At 40.1% G+C, this 26,669-nt stretch overlaps 1 protein-coding gene across 2 annotated transcripts in view; it reads right to left on the bottom strand.

The window, feature by feature from the left end:
- Positions 1–24,827, bottom strand: part of SPTLC3 (serine palmitoyltransferase long chain base subunit 3) — a 398,986-nt gene extending 374,159 nt beyond the window's left edge. For both annotated transcript variants that reach the window (XM_048935743.1, XM_048935749.1), the window contains exon 1: positions 24,817–24,827. The gene's annotated coding sequence lies outside the window, so the exon portion shown is untranslated. The remainder of the gene's footprint in view (positions 1–24,816) is intronic.
- Between the last annotated feature and the right edge of the window lie 1,842 nt (positions 24,828–26,669).

Below are 26,669 nucleotides of genomic sequence, written 5' to 3'. Positions count from 1 at the left end.
TCACCTTGAAAGTCTCCAGGAATGGGACATCAACCACAACACTAGGTAACCTGTTCCTGTGCCTCACCACCCTCACTGTAAAAGATTTTTTCCTTATATCTAAGTTAAGGACCGCTGTGCAAGGAGACCAGCCACAGCCATGTCCAAGATTCAGGTCAGTTGTGGAGCATAACATGCCAGAGGCTGTGAATCCTTTCAGTTACCTAGTTCCCTGAGGTTTACTTTAAAGAAACCTATTTACAGTCGTCTTTGTTTGGAGTAAAGCTGGATGGAAGAGGTTCAGATGGCCAGCTGCTGGGAGCTCTAGCTGGTGCAGACTAGTAGTTTGCCAGGAAACTTTACAAGACATAACATATATCCCAAGAGTCATTCTAAGTCATGCTGGACTTCAAAGAAGCTCATATGCAAAAGCCAAAGGAAAACTAAAACGTACATGCTGATGGGCAGCAGCAAGGGACAGGAGAGGTGAACACTAATATTGAAATATCTATAAACTTCAATTGTTTCTCAGCAACGTTGTATTTCCAATGGGACAAGGAAAGACAGAATCATACTACTACTTTGTCCAAATCAAACCTACACAGAGTAATTAAACTTGCATTTGTCAAGCCAGATCACCAACACAAAATATCAGTGTCTCTTATTTCTCCACAAATATCAGATAAGGGCTTTTTGGCTGTAACACTAACATTTTTGTGACTATTACCTCACCGGAGACTCACCTACAGAAAAGAACAAAAATGCTATTTGAAAGCACGAAATCCTCTACTGCAGCCAGCGCTTTACTGCTGTATACTGGGGCATACTGGCAGCTTATTTTCATTCAGAAAACCAAATGAGCTTTACAAGCCCAAGAGCCCTCTCCAGCATCACAACTGCAGCTGCTGTAACACTAGTGCTGCTGTAATTAGAGAGGTCAGGAATCAGGTAACACCACTAACAGAGCTTTTTTCTTAGTGCTAGGTAGAGTCAAGTATATGACACTGAGAAGCTAAAGCTGCTGAAGTTGCTGCTTTGGTTCTTGTTTCTATTATTTGTGCTGTGCTCTTGCACCCTGTTCCAGGAGCAAGCCATGGTTTTGCCTGGAATTCATGAATATTCAGGCTTGGGTAGATTTAAGCACCAAACTGAAATGAGACTCAGTGCAGTCAGTATAATTAGTTGGAATAAACTGGTCTACTGAGGAACAATATTTTGAAAGATTTTAAATGTTTGGGGAAAGAGCTGGCAAAGTCTGCAATCCGTATCACTGTTCCCATCATGAGGTAACCTAACACCAAACACTGGCTTCTAAAACAAAATCTGGCATATTCAGAGCGTACCACATTATGTCTCCCAATCTGCTTCCTTAGCCTTTCTCTTCCTCAAATGTTGAGGCTGCATTGCATTTTCCCTGCTATTCTGAGAAAACAGAATGCTTTGCCAATATGCTCCTTACTTTTGGTTATTTTTAAAACTCTGCAAAAGCTCACACTTTCTTCTGTAGCCAGTGCCTATTGTTTATGGAAGCAGTTCCAATTTACTTTCTGTAAGGGAAATAAAAAAAATCTCCTGCCTCGAAAGCGCTGCAAGTATTTGCATTGTTCTCCAGCATTGTTTTGCTTACAAAAAAAGGAATTCTTTGGAACCATGGAGGCATTGAGTCTCCCTTGCTTGCTCACGCTTTTTCACTCCCAGCTCTCAAACAGCAGCTTTCAAGCAGTGACCTTTCTCTGTGGAGGCCAGCTAGTTATTTTGGGTTGTATTTCCCTGCTGATTGTTCTTGCTTCCTCCTGCACAGCCAAGCCCTCAGGTTGCTGCGGGTAGCAGGGAAGGGGCTGACTGTTGGCAGCTTTTTGGATCCCCAAACAGATGGCCAAGAAAGTGTCTGTTGCTCAAAGTAGCCACAGATTACTTGAAGCTGGGAAATACAGCCATTAGCCACCTTATGCAAACAGTATAAATCATTCAGATGTTAAGTAATGAAAGAGCAGCTTGGTAGAGGTGCTTCCAGTTCAGAAAACTTCACCCCAACTTGTCACAGTAAGACCCTGATTAAAACCTGATGTCAGCTTGCGAGTCAAAACAGCTCTTCCCTGTAGGTTTACCTGACAGGGATGCATATTCAGTACTGGATGCGTGCTCTCTTTCAGCAAGGTTTTTCCTCAACATTACACAAACCTTTCGGAAGGATACTCAGAATCAGTTCCTTTCCTCCCAGTATATTTGCAGGACCTGAATGAGATTGTATAGCTATAAAATAACGAAGCTAAAGCAGTGTGAGGCTGGGTATTAAAAAACTTCAGTGCCATTTTCAAATAAATATCTTCACTGCTGTAAATCTTTGGGAGCAAAGTCCAGTCACTGTAGAACAGGAGCAAATTAGCCTTTTCTGAGAAAGCAAAGTTAAGCCGTAAAACAACAATTTACTCCACTGTAGGAGCAAATTGCCTTAAATTCTCTATGCTGTCACTGAGCTTGGCAATGAACTCTGATAGAAAAAATGGTGCAACTCAAATGCACTCAGGAGCCAAACATTCTCAACTCGAATCTCTGAGGGCTGCAGCAGACCTAGGAGGTTGGAGCTCCCAGGGACCAAGTATTTCAACAGCAACATGTGCTGCTGTACTCATAATAAAGCGGTCTCTGAAATGCCAGCTCACCGGGAATTTGAAAGCTATTCAGTTTGGTCTGACTAGGAACGTAGCCCAACTCTGGAAAAGATGAGAAGATGAGGTTTCTTGTTTTTGGTTGGTTTATTTATTTATTTATTTTTTTGTGAACTTGAAACCCCACTCTTCAGCCAAAGCCTGTCAAGACCCTGCTCTTGACTTGCATGTACAAGGCGCAGAGATAATTAGCAGAGTCTTTCAAAGAGTTGCTTCTTTTTTAAGCATTTATATTTCACAGGGTTCAAACTGGGACAACTTGCATTCTTCTGTCCAAAATATTTGTGAAAATTTTCAGTTCTTTTTCTTTTCTGCTAATCATTTCCATCTGCTACTGGCTGAAATAAAAACACTAATGTGCAAATTAAATAAAAAAAAAAAGAAGCTTACCTATTTTTATATCTGTTTTGTAATACTGCAAGCTTCACAAAACGGGCAGAGTGAATAAAGAAAAAAGAAAGCTGACTTAATGCTTTTTAAAAATTGCTATATATTTACTTAATGGTGAGCTATGGCAGGATGCTGAGAACCCATGATAAAGTCTGAATGTCTACCAACAGCACAGGTAAAGCTTTCAGCAATTATCAAATGACAAAAAGAGAAACCGAAGCCTTCACTCAGAATCCTCCATCGTTGGCAAACAACTACTGCATTCAGAAACAGAGTGTGAGACGGAAGGAAGGTGACAAAAAGGAGAAAAAACAACATCTGAAATTTCAAAATGTTTTCTAAGAATTGAAACAAGATGAAAATTTAAATTTAAGGCAAATATTTTGTACCACTAAGTACTTTCTATACAGAAGTCTATGTTTTGCAAGATAAATGTTCAAGACACAAATGTTGGCCATCTGTAACTGCAGCAGTGAGCTAGGCAGCAAGATGGAAAAGGTGTTGTGGCAAATTGCCTTTTCTCCATCTCTTGAGTGCCGCATTTGAATGAGCTGGCCCATGTCCCAGAAACAGCAAAACCATATTTGTGTTTTGAAAAATGCAAGGTACCCATCACAGCCATACCCTATCCGTGCCCTCACTAGCTGCTCCAAAACTACTTCACTAATATCCTTGTCACTGTGTTCAGAGTGAAAAATTTCCTTGTCATTTTCATGCCGCTGACAGAAAAATATCTTTTTTCTCTTGGCAAACAATTTGGGTTACAAATATAGGAGTTTGCTAATTGGAAATAAAGAGAAGAATAAATAATTATAAATGGCTCTTATGTAATTATATGCAAGCTATCTGTGTGTTTGTGTATTTCTGAGCATATATATATATATATACCTATATATATACTATAGTGTGTTATATATATATACACACTATAGTATGTATATAGGTGCATTATACCTATATATATACTATAGTGTTATATATATATATAACACACTATAGTATATATATAGGTGCACTGATGCTGAGCCACTGAGTTGCATAAATATTACATAGATAGATATTTATGTGTTAATACTTCCTCGTGCTCAGAAATATATAGTACATAAATATAAATAAATACTAGTGTTCTTTATATGAAAAATACAATCTTATTTTAAAGCTAAATATTTTAAGAAATCTCTGAAAACATAAAAGCACCTGCTTCACTTCAGTCTGACACAAAACATCTTCCCTGAACCCTATTTATCTAGAAGTGTGTATACTCAAAATCTATGTAACACTGAAGCGCTTTTGGATAAGCATTGCACAAAGTTTATTCTAAACTATCTGAAAAATGCTAACTTCCTCCTTCAGTCCCTCCTATCTAATTTGTAACACATCTTTCCACCCTTCCATCGAACTCTCTCTGATTCTATTCATCTCACTAATGAGAGGCAGATTGATTTCTGTCATTTCAGCTTGGGTTGCCTTATTGATGCAATGGTTGTCCAGAGGGAGGATGATCACCATTTGGGGTCAGTGGCAAAGGAGCTTAGTCAGAGAACACTGATGTACACTGGTGTACATTATGCTCAGCCACAGTCTGAGTAGCAAGGGAGTGAGGTTATGCTGATTTATATGAGTTGAGTTTATTTCATCTTAGTTATGTTGACTTTTGAGACCTAATGCTAAACTGTAAACCATTCAGAGTAGCATAGAAAGTTTGGTCTTTAAATTGGTGTAAAATGAATGACTATCTTTTCAAATTTAGAGATTATTTCCAAAGTGATTACATACCTATACACATGGCAGAAAATTAGCCTCTTCCTTGCATAACACTCCAGTGTCACTCTTATGTGCCCAGTCATCTTTGCAGGTCTTCTCTGAGACGTGAGCTGTGAAAAACGCAGCTGTTGAATTACAGGAAAAGTTAAGAAAGTGATTTGGAGATTTTTGCACATCTTTCCAGCAGTTTAAAGACTGTTAAAACAGTTCTAGTTTTTTGTTTTGTTTTTAATAACAGACTTTGGCGTGTCTTTCTCTTTTCCCAGGAGCACACCTTAAAGGAAGAACACAACCAGTCTCCCTGTCTCCCATTTTCCACATTAGTTTTGCCTTACTTGAAAGGATGATATATTTGACAAATTGTAGCTTGGCTATCACTCTGCATTTCCCCTTTTTTTCCACTCTGCACTTACAATCTGTGATGGGCAAATCTCAAAAGATTAGAACTTTAGTTCAGAAAAGCAACTGTAGGTTTGAAGTTTACTTCTCAATTTTTAGCAATTAGGATCAGTGCAACAGGTCTATTAATACTGTGCCTTGAATTCATGGGATTTGAATGACCAAAGGCTTTGGCATACTTCTGCAACAAGAAGAGCTAACGACTGCATTTCCCAGGCTCAACAACATAGTTACAGTGTCTAAAAATTAAAGGCATCACTGAAGGCATCAGTGGATTGTTCTAATTGGGGAGAAAGACGCAAATGCTCTAACCACATGTAATGCCCTGAATGCTCTAGCTTCTGGATAATCTGGCCAGCCACAGGGAATGGGGTAGAGGTGGAGACTGTGAATGCTGTACAGGTGGTGTCTGCATCAAACTTGTAATGCATAAACTCCTGAAGGAACCAGTAACAGGAAGGCACAGAAATTGTACTCTTGACTGCAGAGTGCACTCTTAGGCTGTCCTCTATTCTGTGTGCGGAAATGTTTAACATGATTCTTTGCTGACATTTGGCACTAGTTTAAAATCAACTTTCCATAAAGATAGATCTACTCCAGAGCTGCCTTAACTGTATCCTCTCACTGAGAAAGCAGACTGAAGATGAAAATCAAAGTTGAACCCTGTGGCATGCTTTATAAATCAAAACACCTGGTCTACGTGGGATATAGCATCTCTCCTAAATTATCTATTGTATGTTTGTATGTAACTGTGACAAGTACACTCTTCTCTATTTCCAAATATTAGAGCATCAGAGAATATAGTTATGATGATGAACAAAACAAACATATCTACTTTTCACATGCTTTCTATTGTTCAACAGAATTATCATGAGGAGCTCATGAAGTTCCCTGTGGGATGTAAACATGAGACAAACAGTTAACAAGAGTTTCAGCTTTATGGGGCACACCAGCAGACATCCAGGACATAAGCATTTGGGTGCAGGGGCTGTGCAGACCTTACCAGTGTTTGGCATGCTTGTCTGAAGTATCAACCTTCATACTAGTCCTAATGCCTATTTTGTACAAACAAAACAAAATCTCTAGTGAAGACAAAATGGCTGCTAAGCCCTTTGGAGGATCTAGTCTGGAGAAGGAGTACAATAAAAAAATAGTTTCTTCACACAGGTGGTACACTGCATAGAGAATGAATGTCTGTAGAGCACTCAGACCCTGGTATGAAAAGTTGCTGTAGAAGTTCAAAGTATTATTGTTATGGCATACTTACTCAGCAAGGCAAGGAAATATCAAAGGATTTCTTCTCCCAGCTGGCTCAGTCTTATCTTGAGGAACTGTTGGTGGGTGGTGATTGCTCTCAGAGACCGGTGATGACAGAGGAGCAAAGGCACTAACCTCGCCTGCAGAGCTGCTCTGGGCACCCCTCGGGATCAGCCATGGCCTCAGTTCCTCCTCAGTGCTTTTCAGCCTGCACACACCCTGTTCCCAGCAAAAAACCTGAAATGAAAACAGAAAGAGCTCTGACACCTGGCTAATGGAGGCACTCAGGCAAAGGCTTTCACTTGTGACTGGTAACTTGGGAAATAATTGATGCAAATTGCTTCAGACACTCAAGGTTTCTGGTCCTCCTTCCCACAGGCTATTTTTAGGTCTAATTAGATAGATAAAATAACACAGGAATTACTTATTGCATGCTCTAACATTTGTATTTTTTTAAGGCATCTATCTATATACATGGTAAATGACTGAACTACAAAAAGCAGATAGAGGGATTTTTTTTACTCCTTTAATGAGAGATGTTCAATCACTGAAAAGACTTGCTCATTGTGAAGCCACGTACAGCTGTTTGCTGGGAATTTCCTAGCACTACCTTAAACTCAAAGCAAATAACAGAATATGAAATAGCACGTATTCTTGGCATTAGAGTGCCCAAGAGCTCCCTAGGGCTGCTGCAATGTGAAGGCTAACAACCCACCCATCAGAAGCAGATAAAATACAATTAACTAATTCATTATGTAAATATTTTAGGTGGGGAGACATGAATTGACTTATCTCTATTATTGTTATCATTATTAGCTGCTGTTTGCTAAGATTGATTTTTTCAAAGCTGCCGTTGATGTTAAGAAGTCCAAAATCCCCTTGCTAAATCCGCCCTAAGTTTGATGTTGACTGTTTTTGCAAGCTACTGGAGAAGAAAAGCAGGGAGAGCAGAGTAACTAGGTAGATAGCATTATTCACAACAATTATCACTAAAATTTATGGATAAACCCTTCCCATGCTATCCAAATATCATCGAGAACTACAAAATCTGCCCAGTACCAATGTAATACTTTCAAGGATAAGAAGTTATTACAACTGCAGTGGTAAATGCAAAAAATGACTGCTGGCATCCATGGTTATTATGGTGTCTCAAAGTCCCCCAAAATGCCAAAGCTCCCTATTCCTCTACAACAGCCAGGCCACAGACTGCATCCCCTGCACCAGGCTTGCTGACTCCGAGAGCAGTAAGCAGAAGGATGAGATGTTGGCTGTGTAACAACCAGAGCTTTGCCTCTGACTTCAGCAGGACAGCATTTTGTCTCTGCAGTAGGAGCTGATGAAAAGGTCTGCCTCATAATCAAATTCCTGTGGCTTAACGTGTAAGGGCATGTTGGCTGTATGGTGGTGACTGCTTATGTGCGTGTTCTCCACCTACAGGATGTGCCAGCTGTGCCACTTGCTTTACTTTACAAGAAAAGAAGGGTAAAGAGGTCATTATTTTGCATTTACCACGGTCAGGGCTTTATGGGAGCTGCTAGAACACTGCCTAACATACAGAAGATTGACTGAATGAGCCCTCCTTATCCTGAGCCTGATGCTTGACAGTGGGCAGTATTGAAAAGGCGTGTGTTGATGAGATGGTCCTGGGTGACAATGGAGCTCTGGGATGTAGGCAGGTTTGGAGAGCCCTGACAGGGCTGAGCAGGATCATTACAGCCTGTTAGCACCTTCAGAGGTATCCTAACCCCAGGAAAACAAGTGCTTCATATACTGATATGAAGACATATTATTTCAAGTGGAATTGAGCTGTGAACTCCCCATATTTTGATACAGGATCAGCATTTTAGCATGAATCGTAAAAACATAGTAATTAGTCTAACTACAGCATACTGTCACATAAGCCAAGCTTTAAAATGTGTCTTAGACAAAACATCACAAGTCAACAGGAAAGAAAATCTCTGCATTAGTAGCTTTTTTTGTATTACCACATACTGCTACTCCTTTGGTTTCTTTTTGATGGCAAAACATATATAAAGTTTGGGTCTATGTTCCTTCACTTCATGCTTCCCTGTACCTCTTAAACCTGTCTCAGCACTATGGGACCAGTAAGTTTTCCCAGTAATGAACTTCAACTTTGGAGTACCAAAAACTCAAAATATAACCTTGTGCTCAACGTTAACTGCATGGAAATGCAATTGTTTCAGACAATTCATGCTGTGAACTTACTTCAGCATATTGCATCATAAGAACTATTTATATGAACACAAGTAAGAAAGTCCTGATCTGCTGAAAAAGTCCTTTAATGCCTAGTCTTCACAAAGAGAGACTTCATAAGGTACTTGCACTATGTCATCTTCAAGAAGAGGTCAGAGCTACTGTGAGTAAAGCCTTAGTCAACATCTAACCACTGTATTGGTCTTTATATCAATGTATATAATTCTACTTTGCAGTAAAGCCTACCATATTATCTTTCTTCAATGCCTGCTAATGGTGCAAAGGCTGAAAGACACAAATAACTTTTTTGAAAGAAAAGAATACTTATTTATAACACATGCAGAATACACTATTGGCTGGTCTTTAGAAAGGACTTTACCAAGGCCATGAACCGTCAGGGAAATTCTGGACTTCCAAAGCAGCAAGAGATGATCTCAGGTGCACAGCATTGGGGCAGGTCTGTCTTCTACCCTTCTCTTCTGTAACAGGGATCATGGATTCAACCAAAGTCCCAGATATCAGCAGCTTGGTAGCAATACATCATTGCAATGTCACTGCCTGAACACACAGCACCAAATCCCAACGTTATACCTCTGACAAGGGAAACTGATCTTAAGGTTTGCTTGTCTGAACCACCTTGGCTTTTGGTGCCTATGTTCAGCACTAAGAGCTGAACTTCATAGAAGGAAGTCCATTTCTCTCTGTAGGGTTTCAAGAAAAGCTTGTAAGGAGGGACGACAGAGAGGAGAAGAATAAACAGCTATATACATCTGAAATGTTCAAAAACAGAGGAAAGTGTGTTGGTACTGCAGTAGCAATGTGCTGATGATTTATTTATGCATTCAAGCTTTTTTGATGTTTCAAATAGAAAGTACTCCAAAAGAACAAACACTTTCAGTCTCATTCTGTAATGCCCATAAACAAAGCAGAGATGAAAGGTACCTGACTGAATTTGGGTAAAAATAGATGGGATTTTGAAAACTAGTAAGAAAGGCCTGGGAAAAGCGATCTACACATGGTTTTAATTATGCCAATGGATAACCTCCACATTACCCTTTAAAAGGTCATCTGATAAACATCAACATTGGGCTTTTCTCACAAACCCAACACCTACAATTGCTTCAGGCTACTGTAATATGGCATGAGAAGTTAAATTAGAAGCATATATTTGGTAATAACACCTCTGAGAGGGAGTCTTCAAAAGCCTGTGCCCCCATTAAAGGATTAGAAGACCAGCATACATATCAGCAACTATACTCAATCCAAAAAGAAACAGATCAGGAGACAGAAATCAGCATTTTGTTCTGATTAGCTGCTTTGATTGATGTATATTTCTTCACTACTTCTTCTTCTTTTTCTCTCTTTTTTTTTGTTCTCCAACTGCAGCAAACATACCACTGGGGAATACTATAAAATATCAGAATAAAGTGCCACTTTCAAGCCTTCTCCTATCTCTCATGGGTACAGAGATGATCTTTCCAGAACACGTGTTGGTAAGTCACACAAAATAAAGCAATCTCCAAGGAATTGATAGTCTGGGGTTCAATTGTTTTCAGGAGCACCCAGAATAAAAGTTGGAGACTTAGATATTAAGTCATTCAAGAATAAGAATGGAGTCATTAAATATTTCTGGAAATGTGATAATTCTGTATGAAACAATATGAAAGATTAAAACAGAAGCAAGAATAATTAGAGTCAGTGTTTTACATAAGCACTGCTTTTTAATTTCAGTATCTTCCCTTCTGGAAACAAATTCATCCAGTTTTCCTGAGAGTTAATATTTTGAGGTTTTCTGCCCCAAAGGCAGCCCAGAAATAGGTTGGATTGTCCAATAAGGATGAAGGCAAAGGGCATATCCTAAGGATTAATGACTGGCTGAGAAATTGAAGGGCTTAAAGTGAAAGAAATTCTCTGTATCAAGGTCACTGATGAGGTTAGGATTATTTTAAACTGGGAAGGAAACCCGTAACCTGCTTTTTTTTTGGTACTTTCTCTGTTCTTCTGCCTGACTGTAGAGGAACAAATTCAGTGACCCTCTCCTCCCATTTAAATAGCGGGCTAAACCCTGCTGGTACTTGCAGGCTTTAAAAGGGGCTAAATGGAAAAGGGTATTTTGTCTCATTTTGTTAGCCACCTGTAGCTAGTCAGAAAATTGTCTGCAAACAGGTTTCTATGGATTTTTCTCTTTATTTTGTTCTCAGCTCATCTTTTCAACTCACACATCAGGAGACTGACTGTTGCCCAAGAAGAGAAGCTCAGGCTGTGCTACTTCTGTTTTAGATTTCCTTCCCACCATGGAGGATCTGAAGACAGTCACAGACTTGATTCCAGAGTCTATTCAAGGCAAGCAGGGCATGACAAAAGTCTCTTTTACAGACACTGTGGCTCTGAAATCCTAAGTTATCTGGCTCTGAAGTCCTAAGTAATCCTCATGTGTTTTGTCTCCTGGACTCCTAAGGGGGTAGAGCAGTTCAATTAAATATTCATTCCCAGCTCCCACTGAAGCATTTCTGAACCCACTTCTCCCAGTGTCTGCATTTGACAGATCCTGCCCCCACTGACTCCTATCTCAAGAGCATACAAGCAGAAGTGGGACGCTGTAACAAGAATCCAGAAGCCAGAGCTGTCAAACCAAGTCTTCCTAGATACCAAAGGGGCTAAGAAAAGAATGGGTGCTTGTTGTATTTCTGGCAGGGATGGTTGCTGAAAAGCCTAGAGAGAAGGATCCCGAGACACCTCAGCTTCCAAGCTCTGATGGGTATATTTCTAGTTGATCAATCTCTATGTCTTTGAGGCTGAACTAACTTCCCACTTCAGGCTTCTGACAGCTGGACAAAGCAGGGTTTGAGCTGTGCCTTGCCCTAAGTAAGTGTGGAGAGATGTTTTCAATCTGACCTTGCCAAATCAGTCCCTGGCTTGGGGCGTTTGCTGAAATCCAGGAAAGATTTTCCCACTGCATTTCAAGTGGGTAAAACAAATTCTATCCACAGAGGTTTGATTGAGTATTGAAGCAACAAGCATTCTGGGAGATATGAATCTGCCTCAGGATCTGCAGAGTCTCTAGCTTTTTAAAGTAGAGTTATACAACTACAAGTGGATTTGGTGGTGGTGGAGCTAGTTAAAAGCCGATTATAAAGTATAATTTTCACAGACTGAAGGATTATTTTTAACCGCACTGTGGCTGCGTACATTATTAACCTTCTATCTTATAAAGATAAGATTTGGCATGAGCAAATGTGGGCTTTGTTTGGCTTTTTGTTCCTAAGTTCACGTATTTTGTTAAAGTACATCAGATAATGAGATGCAAAAACATAAAGACAGACATAAGAAAGAGCAGCAAAATAGAAAAAAAGCAATGAACGGAATACAAATGCCTAATCACTGACTAAAAAAAAAATCTTTCATTTAAATATTTTCATTCATTCATTTACTTTTGCTCTTTGAATTTTTTTTAACAATTCAAGTCAGTAGCAAAATTGACATTCAGGATTTTACCCTGGATCTCCATGGTGTACAGCAGTGATTCCCCTCCCTCACTTGTTGCCCCGTTCTATTTCTTCTCTTCTAGTCAGACACATTGCTATGCTGTGATTGTAATGTCACTGGGTTTTACAAGATCGCTTCTGAGATGTGGGGCTATTTTACTCTATATATTGCTTTGAGCATTTTTACTATCATCAATGTAACCCTGAGAAAACTGTGAGTCGAGTTTGTCATGTTAATCTTAAATACACTAGCTGCTACTTCTTAGAGACAATCCAAAGCATTTTACCATATTGCAGGGAGTTCCTGCTCTGCTTTGAAATGCCAGTTCCTTCCAATGACAATGAGATGCTCAGTTCCTCCCATGAGGACAGATGCAGTGTGGAGAGCTGACCCCATCATGCTCATATCCTCCTTTCCACGTGGGCTGATGTTGCCCCAGGGAAGACACCCAGGTAACACTGGCTGATGATGTGGTTGCTGCTATTTTGGTCGGGGCACTAGGGAGTGAAAGAGGGACCTAATGAGCTGAATAGCACAAGCTGGGAACTTAAGGGCAGAGTTATCCTGTCAGCTGTTCACAGGCCTGAACCTGTGGCCTTTTTCCATAGTAAAACATGCTTAAAGCCTTGCTCTTGATCCCTCTTTTCACCTGGTAACAGCTACCATTTGTGACTAGAGCGGGGCAAATATCAGCCATGCAGTGGGCGAGAAGCCACACACCTTGCCTTGACCCCGTACCACTCTGTATGAGGCTGGCACCGTGCTCCTCTATTAGCTGGCATTGTTCAGTCGGGTACAGCTGCAGAGGTGAGCCTGGAATGAATAAGAGAAAAACATGTTGTCTGATACTGCATTTAGAGAACTTAGTAAAATGTGTATTGACATCTTGGCAGGCTGCTCAGCTGGAAACGGACAAAGAAAAATCTATTAATTAAATAATTTAAATTTTAAAAGTAAGTAGGATTTTAAAAGATTAATGCCCGCCCTTATTCTGAATGTGAGTTTGGTCCCCTTGCTAAATTCTCACTATGTATACTCTGAAATTTCTTCTGCTTTACACCTGGAGAAGCTGTGACCCTGATTTCAACAGGCACACTGTGTGTCAAAGGCCGGGAATCCTGGATTATCCCGCAGAAGTCAGTTCCCAAACTCCCTAATGGCATATTAAACAACAACATGTTGAAACAAAACAGTGCGAGACGAAAGCAAAACTAACTCCCGCTGGTTGAGCACACCCTTAAATGCATTTCTACCAGCTTCTGTGAACAACCTTTTCTGACACAAGTTTGCTCTGGATAACTAAGAGAAATACTGAACAGGTAGAAACGTGGGCTCAGAAGATGTGGGTTCTACACCAAGGTCTGCCACTGACCTCCTACACAATGTGGAACAAGTCACTGCATGTCTTCCTGTTACAGCTTTTATGGCTGTACGATGGAGGCAATGATACTGAGCTCCCTTGTGAGGTGCTTTGGGACCAATTGTGAGAAAAAGGCTGTAAAACCCCAAAATGCTTTTTCACAAAAAAAAGAAACAAACTGCAATAATGATACAAGAAATGTGTCACAAAGCCCTTTAGAGCCCTCCATGTTTCAGGTTGTGAAGCACCAGTAAATTGGTAGCTCAACTCATACAATTCTCCCTCTCTTCTAATAAAAATTTTTAAGATGGCGTATTAAAATTGAAAAAGGGATTCTTAATTGTATCTCAATCACTTCTAGCTGGGAAGACGAAGCACAAAAGCCAGATGCTTCATTCTGTCTCTTGACTGACTGATTCTGTAGTCAGAAAGGATAACAGTGTAAGAGAGGGAATAACTCAACAATATCAGTTCTGTCTGAATTAGACAAAACCAATTATTCCTCTGCTCTTTCTGGGCTTGATTATTTGCTCACTCCTTTAAAATATGTAGCAGATTGTTCTCCAATCCACTGTGCTGTATTCATTCCTGCTGGAGCCATTTCTCCTACCTGGTAATTCCAGCCTTGAGAGTGCATTGTAAGATGGAGTTGCCTGGGCATAAGGTGGGAGATAAGGTGAGTGGTGTGAGGGATTCTCCACAGCCTTGAGTTGTTCCAATAAACATGCAGCCCTCCTTGACTGTTGTTTGTCACCAATTTATACATCATTTGGTTATGCGGAGGGTGGTTTTCAGCATGCTTTTACATGTGGTTTGGCAGTGTTGAGTCTGTTTCACAGCTTGCTTTTACATGTGGTTTGGCTGCAGTGAGGCTGATTTACTGTGAGTTTTTTTTTTACATGGAGTTTGGCTGTGCTAATACTGGGATCTGCATGTTTGGGATTTTACTGTCCCTGCAGTAAGACAATGAAGTCATAAGGCTGAAGAACCGTTTAGATCAAGTGAGAAGTTAAAACAAGCTGGCACTGTTCCCTGCAATACCATGAGAAGATACTCAAACACTGTTACACCCCAACTTCCTCCATTGTGATCAGAAAGCTGCTGCCCTACATCCTGATGCAAAGCCATATGTTTTCTGTTTCAGATATCAATCCTTAACACAGTTTCAGAGGTGGGATCCAAATGGCTTCCAGCCACATCAGCTGCTCTACCTTTGTATGGGTTCAGTGTACAGCAAACAAGATTTTGCAAAGAGAATGTGATTTATTAAGCCTTTTCTTAACTAGCCCAAATAACCAAATAACTTTATCTACAACCAACAATTTTTCCAGGCATTTTCAATTGCATAAACCTTCTCACGTGAGAAGCACTGTTTTTCCCAGCTAGATTGTAACAGTCCTGTAGAAATCATTATCCCAATCCACACAAAATGTGCTGGCAAAATTTAACTACTAACTCTTAACTATAAACATGCAAGTGTTATTTTGTCATATTTTGTATAAAATTAACTCCTTTTGAAGCCTTTTATCTCTAAGTTGACCATGCTGTAGCTGTTGTCTGTAGGTTGTTAATGAGTTAAATTAAGGCCTTTCAAAGGCAGCAAAATTATTCCCTACCTTTTCAATCCTCACCCCTAGAACTGAGCTGTACCTCACCGCTTTTCATTGCCCATATCAAGATTCTCACCAACTGCAATTTTCTTGTTATGTCCTTCAAATGTGGGGTGGAACGAAAACCTTCCAAGTTTCCTATCACATAAATCCCAGTGCTGTTCCAACTTTGTTTTTCTTGCTTTTCTATGCAGTAACTTAGATTTACACGTACACAGGCTTCATATCAATTGTCCCATTCCCCATCTTTATTTTTCCCTGTCAGCTCTTGAAGAAGGGAAGATAAGACTGGAAAGGAAATTAATGGGGGAATTACAGTTAAATTCTCTTCCAAGAATCCACCTAAAAAGAAGATATCATTTCCAGATGCTATTGCAGGATTTAGCAACTTAACAGGGCACTAGGTGTCACTTCAGTCTTTTAATCACTTTCCAGAGGCTGAGCTGCAAAATAATCTCACAAAACAACATCCAAAAAAAAAAAAAAAAAGAAAAAGGAAAAGAAAAGGCAAAATATAGTAATAATGTACAATAAATGCTACTCAATATGTAAGCTGTCCAGAGTAAACATGTTTAGCAGACGAATTAGAAAAGGCAGGAAAAAATCTTCCACCTTGGCTCAGTTCTTTAAATGCTAATCTCTGAGTGAGTCACTGTAAGAAACAAATACTTTATCTGTGAAAACGCAAAGGAAGCACCCCACCCATTGATGCTTTGATACAAAAAGAACATTTCATATTAGCTGCTTTTTAAAAGGCTCATCTGTAAAAACTCTCAGTAATTTTTGTTCTTTGGTAACAGAGTTCTGCACTGCATTAAGCACCCATGATCTAGATGAGAGCTTTGGCTTTCAGTGAAGATGTGTGACCGAGGGGAGTCTTCTGGATGATGCTATATTTTACCTTTTGTGTTTGCCTTTGGCACAGCAAGTTTGCTAGTACCTCCCTTTCCTGAGTTCACATTTGGTTTGCAGAATTTCCTCTCCCAGAGCCGGAGGAGAGAAATGCTAAAAAAAAAAAAAAAAAAAAAAAGTCAGTTCAGAGGAGCGTTTCTCTTTGTTAGCCTTTTTAACATGCATTAAGTCTGAATTTCATGAAATAAAATTTTTACTTCTCTGAAACCAAAAGAGACAAAACATAAATATTTAAAAGAGAGACATTTTGTTTCAGGTAGCATTTATAGAATGACTCAAAATTTCAGTTCAGTTTTCATGAACAGAGGCAGTTCCGTAGAAACTCATAATGGACAATATTTCTTGAAATTATCATATGCCCTTATGAGAGGTGATGTACTACATATCGCATTTCTTTCCAATTTATTTTCTTCAGTAGAGTTCATGACTTCCTGTGCAATGAGGGAATACTGGAATTTAGCAGCTTTAACCATGTTCCACTTATCTTTGTAGTCATGCTGTAAACAGCCCATATGAAGACATATAGGTCGTCTCATGCACTCGTAAAACAAAGAGTAATGCTGGCAGGAGAACCTGCACAGGCTTCTCTTAAACCAAATTCCTGATTAAGCCTCTGAAGATAAGAGTCAAATTTCCTATGCTAAGAAATGGCACATGGCACCATGGGAAGTAGAAATGTTAAATATTACTTCGGAGGGTCAAGTTACAAACTAATGTTTTGCAAGCCATCCCAAATGCTTGCTGAAATGAACATGGTGTTTCTTTACCAGTGTTCCCAAATTTGTTCTTACCACAGTCCAACGTCTGTAGTACAAGGATTTGTTTTCAAGTTAAGCATATTTTGCATGTATTTACTCTGACTTATTACTGTCACTCACCACCCCATGTACAGGAGCCCTCACAGGACACATCCGGAATTTAGGAAGTGATAAGATTCAAACATTTATTTTGAAGCTCTCTCCCAAGACTTAGGAGCTTCCATATTTTCCCCCTCAAATAAGAAAATCTAGAAGCCTTTTAGGTTGTGGGTAGACAGAAGTTAGATTTATCTATCACAAGCACAGTTTCCATCTATACCTGCAGAAGAATGCTGGTTGTCACAAGCTTGTGACAGACTTAAGAGATGCCAAAAACAGAGGCAAAGTTTCTTTGAATTTGCATGTTTTGTGACTTCTGGTGCTTTCCCTGTAGGGTGCTTTCAGAAATAATGATGAAAAATGCAGATCCTTGTCTTCAAAGGCAATAGAGGCTCAGCTATACTTATCAAAACACGCTATTTGTAGGCTTGCACAGGGCAGAGGACATTTTTGCCTTCAAAACCAGCAGGGCGTGATCATTTCTAAGTCAATATTTCCCTGTTACTAGTAGTGCCAGACAGCAGGATGCACTACGCAGAGTAATGCTATATAAATGCCTCACAGGTACACAGCATGAACAACTTTTTCCTGAGGAAGTTAGTGCTGAGCTTTGCTATTCTGAGGATGGTTCCCATCCATCCAGATGAGCTGTGCTGGAGCAGCAAACTCACTTCATGACACAGTCAGCCAGGGCTGCCAGAATTATTTCTTTACGTTATTCCTTCCGCCACCTCTCCCTACCCACTGAAGTATCACCTGCATACTCACATTGGCAGCACCCAGGAAAATGTTAGCACATGTTGGCTGCCAACGTTTCTGCTGAGGACATACATAGGCAGCTATTTAAGAAAGGCTCTGGCAGGTTATGCTGTTACCTGTGTCTTCAGTGAGAAGTCACTTCTAGAATTGCTCAGGCAGCACTGAAACAGAGGGATTTTTCCAGATATCTCAATGGAAGGTAAGACAGAGAATGGATAGGAACGACCACAAATATTCAAGGGAGAATGATGTTATTTTCCTTTTACTGGTAATTCTCATTTTCTCCTCTTTCCTTCTTTTTTCCTGAAACCAGCCAAAAGGGCAGCTGCTAAATGACTGCTGAAAAGCAACCGGCACCCCAGCTTGTGGCATCATGAAAAACCTTGGGCAGGTAGCAGAGTTCTCTCAACCCCTACCTGCACTGGCAAAAGATGCAGGAAATGAGGGTGCTGCAGGCCATGTCTCAAGAGGAAAAAAAAAATGGAAAAAGACGAGTTTGAAGATTATTCCATGTAGAAATACGGAGCATATAGAAATCCTGTGAGAATGGATGCTGTCAACCCCCCTGTAGTAATATATGAGGCTAATGCATTTTCCACCCACTGCTGCAATTAATAAAGGCTGCTGCTAGACACACAGGCGAAGCTTGCTGCTACAGCATTTCTCCAGGCAGCCACCACTCTACAAATAACAAATCTTATCCAGTCAGGGTGAGCCACTTATGGAAGTTTGCCAGACGTATAAAGAGTAGGCTTTCCTCTCCACTGACCCAAAGAGCCCTTCTGTTGAACACAATGTCTCTACACATTCACATACAAAGTATATATTTCTGCTAATGTAACATATCATTGGATTTAAGTAACTGAACATCCAATGAATCAGAAAAGTACCTTGGTTAAGCATTAACTAGTATTTTCTATCTGCCATCCAGTATGCTGTGAAGATACCAAATTCTATGAGCTTGATAGAGAAGGAAGCAACATTAGTAGATGAACTAGATGATTAGTAGATGAATCCTAAGTACAAGAGCTCTTCATAATGTTTCCATGGAATAGGGATGTCTCTGGACTACAGACAAGATCACTTTACTACAGGTTTCTAAACTATAAGCATGAGAAGAAAATTTATCACCAAAGAATGTAAAGTGTGAGTATTTGAATGCAGGAAGTAATCAAGACAGAAGACCCAGTTTCTGGAGATTCCAGGATAATGATTCACTCCCTGCTGCAGTAAGCAGTGCTGAAGGTGCTCATATCTGCAAATTTTGATCGAAGCTTCTAAAATTCCCCAGAAAAGATCCAAGCATCATGATTACATCTATTATTTGTACTGGAAAAACCCAGAGACTGCAATGTTACAAGGACAGAGTAGGACTCAAGCCATTGCTGATGCATCCTTACATGCCAAAAAATGCTACTGAGCTACAGGAACGGTGACAGACTCCGCCCTTTCCCCTGCTACCTCCAGGCTAATGAGTGCTATAAATTAACAGTTAGTGGAATTGTTACTCAAGACTGCAACACCTGGAGAACATTCAGCACGCCACTCTTTAGAATTTCCAAATGAAATGAAGCACCTTGGTTTTATAACCACAGACGTTTCACAGGCTTTTTTGCAATGCACAAGAAAATCCCATTTAGCATCAAACTTGCTTGCAAACTGGCTTGCATCTGGAGTTGGAATGATATTTATCTGAAAAGCAAAATTAGTAAGTGATGTCAGTGCTCCTTAGACACAAATCCACTGGAAAAATTCTGAATTTCCTCTCTTTTTTCCCTAGATTTTTGCCCTGTGATATTTAACAGCAGACGTTACTCTTTGTAGAAATTTTACATGAGCACTGCAGCCTGAATAGGCAAAAATCTGCAGAGAGAAACCCCATACATGCAGAAATACATGGTACTGCCTAACCCAACTGGAAAACTCCTGAGGCAAAGAAGAGAGGGAACTCAGATGAAAAGACTGTCTACAGCAACACATACCACTGGAAAGCTCAGGACTCACATCTTGCCTTGGCTTCTCTCTAGGGAGGGATTACAGTGCCAACAATTCAGCAGTCTGCAATTCTCATGTCTCATCTGGTCTCTTATGTCACAAATTGAGCAGCACGAACAGAGTGCCTATTTGGTTGCTGAAGAAAGCATCTTTCCCAAGACTTATGCTGGTGTACATTTAAATGAGAACACTGAACACAGTCCATGTTTGAGGTGAAGAGAGAAACGTAAGTGCTTTAAATCAAAGAGCAGAATGTTTGTGCTTTGATTTAAAATTCATATATAAATAGATTTTTAATTTTGAAAGCCCTAGACAAGATGCAACATGACCTTCTGCAAAATCGTTACTAGACTTCAGTGGTGAAATCTTGATTATGATGGTTCCCATACAGCATCCAATTTCAGTGCAATTTTGAGTGTGGTCTTCGAGCAAAATAATCAGTATCTCCACATGTCATCATGGAAATATAATTTAATAATCTGCTGTCAGGACTGAGATTAAGGAGGGACTAGAAGGGAAAACTTCTCACCAAATTGTAATCAGCATCCCTTGAAAATTAAATATTCTTGCTAAAACTCCCACCATTCATTCTCTCGTGAGCAGAATATATTGGGTCTTGTAGATAATCGAGCTGTCGTTCCAAATAGAGCAAACAATTTCATAAAATTTGATTGAAATTCAAGAGGGTTATACAAAACAGCTGTTTAGTTTTGGTTTTGCTGTTGTCCGTAGGTGTTTGCTCATTCCTAGAGTATATAGCCCTAATGTATCATCTCCCTCTTACCACCTAGACTATTAATTTCAGTCATTAATCCATTTAATCACTTATCAGTTGTTAATCATGCATGTAATCTCAATATGTAGAAAAAGAATCACCACCTGAAAATATTTAGGCTTTGCTAGAGACCTGAAGTTTACTTTCTCCTTCATAAGAGGCACGATAGTGTCAAAGTATTTTTTTCTGTCATCGAGAATGAAAGTTGAAGAAATTTACAGAGGTTTTAAAATATTCCCTTTTGGCTACATTTAAGACAAAATGAGCACAGAGCTCTTTGCACACTGCTTCATGCTATCCTCCAACTGTTCCTCATTTCTGACCCATAGGTGGCTACGACAATCAAGAGCTGAGCAGGAAATGTAATGAAATGTAACTGTGTGTAAGGAGGGGTTGCTTTGTTTTCTTTTAGTCATTGCTAAGAGCTGGTGACAAAGCCTCCTCATGACTCTAAAGGCTCTTTCCTTCAGTTATGTTATGCTCTGCTGGAACTATTGGCTCTGTAGTCTCCCTGTTAAAGGCTTGGTATGTCTGAGCAATACTGTGAAGTGTGGCAAATGATCTGCATGAAAATGACCTAAATGAGGGAGAAAACGAAAGTACACAAAAGCAAGATAGGTAAATTGCTAGCCCTCACCACAGAAAAAAATAAATAAAGTAGCAGAACATAAGGAGAAAGGAGAATGTAAACTTAAAAGTCCTTACGGTTAGCTGCAAAAGACAGAGAAGAATCCAAGCCACATAGAGTCAGCTGAAAACCAGCAAGGTCTTCACTCCACACGCAGCTAAACTACCTCTCTGATCTAGTAATCCCACGAAAGATGCTGAAAGCTGAAGTCTTTTGAAGACTTGACAAAGTGAGCATTTTGTCTCATTTAGAAATGACCTAGATAGAAAAATTGCCCCCACACAGCGAGCACAAACATATATGTATTCTCAGAATTCACATTTGCTCCTTCCAGTTCTTTCTGGACTCTGATAAAAACTCCTAAATCTCACCGCCAGAACTGACTTTTTTATGAAGTAACATTCAGACCTCACTGGATTCTAACTACACCAGAGGTGGCCTTTCTGATGTCAGGAAGGAAAAGGAAATATATATGTGAAGAAAAACAAAAACTGCACAGTCTTACCTGAGTTTACTTATATGGAGATGGTTTCAAATGTAGAACCACAGAGAGAGCAAAGCAGTCAGTTTGGTTTTAAAGAGATATGATCATGTGCTTATGCAAGCGCTTGACAGACACATACAGCAGCCTGCAGTTCGTACATCTTGTTCTCATGCCCATTTTAACAGTGCATCAAGCACTGCCAACTCATTATTTACAATTATGGACATGATCACAAGATCTATGACAAATCTTACAAATGCATCTCATCCCAGATACCTTCCTGACATCTCTTAACACCGTAATGCTCATTGAGTCAAAGGAAGATCCTCAACCTGACCCTTCTGTTTGCCATGTAACTATTTTCCTACAGACCCTTTTAGGGAGGAGGATCTGTTTGTTGTTTGTGGGATTATGCTATGCAGATCACAATTTGCCTCTCTTTTCTGCTGATCTACAGAACACAATGAATTCCATAAATAAAGTTTTGTGTTGGGATCAGGAAACTAATACTTAAGTAAACACAAGTTTGCTTCACATCTGTCTGATAACACATTGAATTGTGGGTAAAAAAAAAAAAAACATTACAGAACTTATTCTTGGAAAAAGCCATAACGTGCATTCGCAGAAAGGTGGGATTAATATCTCTGGCTCAATCTTTCCCTCTCCCATTTGTTTTCACTATATATCTCTGACTAGACGTATGTACATAAAGATAAGACGTGTTCTTCTGTGTTGCCAAAATCTGTAAACAATCATGTGAGTAAATATCCTATCCTTTCAGGTCTTTCATTCATAACTTCCTGGAGGAAGTAAACTAGGAAAAGAAGGTTGTTTTTCACGAACAAAGCCTAGAAGACAAAATGAATCGCTAGGCAGATTGATGAGCCTATGCAGAACTGATTTAGCCGGCTCAACGTTAGGAGCAGCTCTCAATTTTCACATCACAGAGTTAAAACGAGGTATCAATAAACAACTCCAAGTATACATAGTTTGAGTATAAATTTGCCAAAAGTAATCCCAGGAAGTTCCAGCCCTTGAACCTCTACAGAGTCCATGCTGTTAATAATATTTGCTATACAGCCCAGATCACATGTAACAGACACAAACTGCGTCTATTAACTTGGATCTGGAGCCAACAGTAGAGGCCAGAGTACGTAGGTGGCCTGTTATGCAGGAAACATTAGCAATCTGTAGTTGAGTCAGGCAGAAGGGACCCTCCCTCCCTCCGTGCCCATCCAGGCTCCTGGGAGGGCACAGTCCCTCAGCCACCTTCCCTGCCCTCAGAAAGGACCGTCCTCTTCATCCTAGCTATGGTTTTGGATTCTCAAGAACCACTTGAAATTAAGTCAAACACTCAATGGGAGATGATTTTGCTGACTGTAGGGAACTTTTACAACATTAGCAGCAATTTAAGTTTGTGTTTTTTTCTTTCTCCCTCCCTGGACGCGTGGGCTGTTCCAGAACTTGTATCAGAATATTCAGTTCTCACATCTATTTATTTAGTTAGCAGTGGCATTCCTATTTTTATAGCTTTGAGTTTTTAACTTTTTTGTTAGCAACGTTAACAAGGTTTACAGCATATAAAGTGAGCTGTGGCATTTAAAAAATGTTAGCTTAATGTAACACCAGCTTTTTTTATATACATGTTCAATGGCAAACTCCTACTGACAGGCAGAATGCATTTCTATGTCTGGGCAAGTTTATAGATGGTGTTCCCACCTCTGGGCCACAAGGTCACAAATTTGTTTCTGATTCTATTAAGGAAACACTCAACAATGGTAAGTTTGTGTGCTTTTTTTCCTTCCCCCCATCCCCCCTTTTTTTTTTCTTTAATGAGAGGGGACTGCTTTATGTGATCCAAGATCTTAAAGATACTCCAAGGAATCTCTGTTTAATGCTGAGCCTTTCACCCCCATGCCCTGACTGAATAACACTGGCTGCAGATTTGAGAAGCTCTGTCTGGCAGTAAGATAAAGCAGATTTCAGGGAAATTTGATGTGACTGAAAGAAGAAGAGGCAATGTCTCCCTCATTTGCCCATGCACAGTAAGAATAGTTACAGTGCCTTCTGTGCAATTTCATAGGAGTAAGATCTGACTCTGCCTCAAAAGAACGTACCGAAGTGAAAGACACAAGACTTGTTCTCAATTCCTATTTCTGCAGCAGTTTGTCTGTGTGACCCCGAGGCCCTCACCAGAAAGCTTTGCTGCCAGGCACTCCATGACTGTGGGGTGGAAGGAACCTCCTTTTCCTGTTTTCATCTGCAAGATCTCAGAGGTCAGGCACTGGTGTCTATCTCAGCAGAGGCTTTTCACACTCCATATTAATGGGAATATTTGCTGTACTCATGGCAGGGACAAATAAAAAGACAAACAAACAAGAAGACATTAGCGGTGGCTTTTATTGCCCTACAACGTACCAACCTTGTTCTTTCCTGGCATTAATTTAGCTAGATATCTTCTCCTCCACACCACGTGATGGCTCAAGCTGGGGATCCCTCACTGTAACGGCTTTCTGGATGACACCCATTTAACAAGAGGGGAGGTAGCATCCATGCTTGTTACAGCCATCACTGTCCTGTGTTGACTTCATGCTGGAGGACAATGCACTCTGGGACTTTATGGCTACAAACATAGGGACTTCTTGCATGAGAAATATCTGGGGCGTATCAATAAGACTCAGGTGATGGGGTAAAATGATGAGCAAGAGAGAAATAGAACTTGGCGGAGAGAAAGGAGAATAAGTATGCACCTCTGTTGAAAGAATTTCAACATCACCTATTACTATCCAGAAGGCAAGCATGAAAATGCAGAAGAGCATGAAGTGCAGCCCAATTTCTGGGTTGCTTGGGTTATTGTGAGTAGGAGGATCAAGGCTTGGTTTCAAATGCCTCACTAGTGAAGGGAGATCAGCTGGAATAAAGCACGAAGACAGAATTTCTAGGCTAGGAAAAAAAAGCCGATCATGTTGCAACAGACCACAGGAAGGAGAAATTGGCTGCAGTGTCTGACTGGAGGCCTTTTAGCTACATGAGAGGACTCCAGGACTATTCTTTTTCTAATTTCCTTATGCCCCCAAGGAAGCTCCTGGTGGAAATTTGCTTCCATTTATGGGAGAACTGGAAGAATGAGAGCCAGACTGTGACTGCGCATCTGGCAATGAGAGGGTTCAAAGGAGAGGAAACTGCTCACACAAGATTTGAAAGTGCTATTCTGCACTGATAATTGACCTGTGCAAGGAGTGCTTTTATAGCTACTGTAGGTCATTACAGGCAGATACTTTTGAAAAGTGCTAGCTGAAGAAACTCTCTCAGGTGCACATCTCATATGATAACTTCACTGTCTGAAAACTGTTATCATCATGCAGATTCTTGTCACCAAATGAAGTGTTACATCATCCTTTGTGCCTTATCACCTGCTTCAGACTCTCTTCTCCGTGATATGTATGGGTTTGACTATTAAAAGGCGGTCTGACAACCACAAACCTACTACTAAACATCTTTGCTCAGAGGAGACATTTGTTCCTAACAGGTATTCCTGTTTTTCAATGCTGTATTTGGTTACCTCATAGATAATGGTTTATGATTGTTGTGCAATACCTTTCTAAATCAGGCTGCAGCTTGTCTTGTTCCTCCTAAGGAGGCAAGTTTTCTTTTGGCTTTAAAAAAAATTGTGATTTCTTCAGGTTAAAAAAGAAGTCCTTACTTCCCTTAAATTCCTTTAAAATAACAACCTACAGGTGAGAAGCAGGTACGTATCTTCCTACAACACTCAGGCAGTTCTCCACTAAAGCAAATAATCTGCTGTCTCTATTTACTTGGTTGCTGCTATAAATCACTCCGGCAGTTCACAATGATGTGGGAGAAAAATGTATTTTTAATGTGTTTGCAAATTTATCAGAAAATAATCCCAAAGGTCAGCATGGCTTGTCCACAGGAGGAATGATTAATAAGCAAGGAATAATCAATCGCTTTGCACCACATTCGGGTGTTCTGCTTTGTTTAAAAAATATATATTAAAAAAAAAAAAACCACAGAAATTTTGACTGTTCCAGGAACATGGGTGAAATGTATTCAAGGCAGTTGGGAGTTTTTAGTTTGTTACTGCTTGATGGCATTATGACACCAAAAGAAAAAAAAGTTGATCAGACTTTTCTATAAAGAAAAGCAGCAGATGTTTGCCTTCCACTTTACCCTTACCTACAAGAGCTATTTGTGAGATAGTTTTCCATTCTTCTGTTCCAATGTTTCAAAACACTTTTCTTCCTACTTTTCCACTGAGGAGTTTCCCCTCCTGAGATACTGCCCCAACATGAAATCACTATTAAAACAACACAGGCAAGTGACAAATACAGAAATTCATCTTGCTCAGCAGCAGTCCGTACAAAGCACTATTTTTGTGACAATGCTAAAAGACACAGTCTTGCTCCTGGGAGAAAAGGATGAGTACCAGAACTGCTGTGCGCATCTGGCTTGGGCCTGTCAGCCTCTGCAACACACACTGCGTACACCACACAAGTGGCTCTTTTCTTCTGAAGTACAGTAACAGACCTTGAGTGTGTAACAAACTAGATCCTCAGTGGTAAAAAAGAAAAGAATGCTCTCCAATGTCTTCTTCTACCCAACCACCACCATGACAATTTCTCACCCCCTCTAGTAGTTACCTCATGCCCTCAGAGTTCAGAGGCACTCTCCTTTCCTTCTGTCCCTCCTTCCTTCCCCCGGGAACTGGCATCACTCAGCGTTTTGGCTAGGAGACCAATTCTCCAAACTGAAAACATCAAAGCATAACTCTGGTTAGATCTCATCCCAACCCTCTGAGTTTGTTGACTTGGAAAGTGAATAACTAATAAGGCAGCATGCCATTGTTTTCTGTTTATTATAATGGAAATAAATTGTTGGCTCCAAATCAGGCACTGATTGTTCCTTTGATATCACTGCCAGGAAGCAAAATAAAATGGCTTTTTAAAAATCACCTTTCACAGAAAGTGCCACAGGCATTTGAAAGACGAGCCTTTCTCCATGTCAAAGGGCTCCTGCCAGAAGTGCCAGACACACTACCACAGAAATTCAAATCCTTACCTCTCAAAATAAGAAAGTGCCAGCGAGAAGGTGAAAGCAGGGCAGTAGGATG

This window comes from Lagopus muta, chromosome 2 (assembly GCF_023343835.1).
Source record: "Lagopus muta isolate bLagMut1 chromosome 2, bLagMut1 primary, whole genome shotgun sequence".
Lineage (NCBI taxonomy): Eukaryota > Metazoa > Chordata > Aves > Galliformes > Phasianidae > Lagopus > Lagopus muta.
The sequence above is the reverse complement of the archived record's forward strand: the minus strand, read 5'-3'. Positions and strand labels throughout refer to the sequence as shown.